Source organism: Rhopalosiphum maidis, chromosome 4, assembly GCF_003676215.2.
Source record: "Rhopalosiphum maidis isolate BTI-1 chromosome 4, ASM367621v3, whole genome shotgun sequence".
Taxonomy (NCBI): domain Eukaryota; kingdom Metazoa; phylum Arthropoda; class Insecta; order Hemiptera; family Aphididae; genus Rhopalosiphum; species Rhopalosiphum maidis.
In genome coordinates, this window is record NC_040880.1 from 30,477,871 (window position 1) to 30,479,787 (window position 1,917).

Sequence of the window (1,917 nt, forward strand, 5' to 3'; positions counted from 1 at the left end):
ATAATTGTTTGCTATATACGGCCTGCAACCTGGTGGACAAGTTTGCGTTACAACAGATTGTACTCAAATTGCTATAGATGGCGCTGGCTAAAACATATTCCTCGTACACCGTGCGCTAAATAATATTGTTTATTTGTCGAATAAATACAATTAAAACGTTAACGATCATAATATTCAATAGTTAAATTCAAAATATGATTGTGAATATGAAATTATTTATTTGAAATTGTCAAAAGAGACCTCCTCTTCTCTTTACCTTTGTCGTTGAACTAATCATCGGACACAAGTTTTAACAAACAAAAAAATATTGGCCCATGGGGGGATCGAACCCACGACCTTCGCGTTATTAGCACGACGCTCTAACCAACTGAGCTAATGGGCCAAGATGTGAGATGTGCTCATCTTAAATGCTTTTACGAACATATGTTTCTGAATTATCCAGAGAACATAATATTATTTGATTTACAATTGTTATACGCGAACAGAGCCCTTTAAACAGATATTTACACATTTTTAAACGATAACAATAAATCGATAGTATCGTAGAAGTATATAACATCATGCAACATATAAATAATTTGAAAAATTTAAACTTAAAATGAAAATTAACCTTATAAATTATAATGGCAAAGGTAGGTAGGTACGTATTTACTCGTTAAAACTCTTTTAAATAACAATTCTTATTAAAATATCAGCCCATTTGCGGCGTTTCTAAAAATTTAACCATGATCTATGGTAAATAATTTAAAAAATATGGTATCACTGGTATCTATATACTAGGTACAAGGTAATAAACAATAGTAAGGTTCAGGACTCGGGTACATGTTACAACATATAACTACTTTTTATTTTTTATTTTAAATACAAAATATATTTTTTGAATAATTATTCATTACCGTAAGTATGTAAAATGGGTGAAATGAAAACACTTAAAAGTTATGTGATCAACTTGAGAAGAAATGGCCGGTCGAAGAACCGAATCTCCTTTATTGTTACGTTGTCCGGGCTTGACGATTTGTAAGCGTTTTACATATTACATTAGTAGTGTTAAATAAAATAATAATATAGTTTTTCTTACAAATTCGGATTATTATTATTTATTTATTATTATCTAAAGGTACACTGCAAAGGAGTTTTTTTTTTGTAGGGGGCCTCTTCTACATAATTATTATGGACACCATCATCTGACTTAAAAAAAAAATAGCTCAATGTATTAGTATTTTACTCATGCCTACAATAAAATATCTTTGTTCAAACGGTAAAAGTGAAATTAATTTTATTAGATCCGACGGCATGTTCAGAGGTATATTTTTAAGCTAATTTTACAGTTTATTTGTTTATCGATTTTTAACGGATTATTGCGGTAAATTTTGGACACTTCCGAAATATACCACCGCTGCGAAGTGCAAACCCTTATTTTAAACTTTTCATATGAATATACGATTAATTTTGAAGTTATATCAATCAGCTATAGCCTAATAATGTAAATAATATGCAGATTCATAAATTTAATAATTGATCAATTGTCAAATGAGTTACCTATCATATATTTTGTTTATTGAGTTCTTCAAGTCTAAAGTATCTTTTGTAATACAAAATAAAAAAAATACGATGAGATTTACCGAAGAAAAAGGTATTTAGATACTTATCGTTCCTAGATAGGTACTATATATTATATTAGATGCAATGAACAGAATAAAAAATGTACATTGTATTCTATTGAAGTAGTTATCCATTAAGAATATCCACCTCTACTGATACCTGTACATATTATTTAAAGCTTAGTATCATCATTCGTCGATAGTTAAAATAATAAAATGTAACCTTAAGACTACCTACTGCTATTATCACAGCCAGCAAAACTATATAGACTATTATAGAGGTAGGTATATATGTATAATGTTTAATGTTTAGTGT

The 1,917-nt window shown here is 29.0% G+C and overlaps 1 non-coding gene across 1 annotated transcript; it reads right to left on the reverse strand.

Moving 5' to 3' along the window:
• Positions 1-308: 308 nt before the first annotated feature.
• On the reverse strand, positions 309-382 carry Trnai-aau. The gene has a single exon. It is a non-coding gene; the product is annotated as a tRNA-Ile (tRNA).
• Positions 383-1,917: the final 1,535 nt, after the last annotated feature.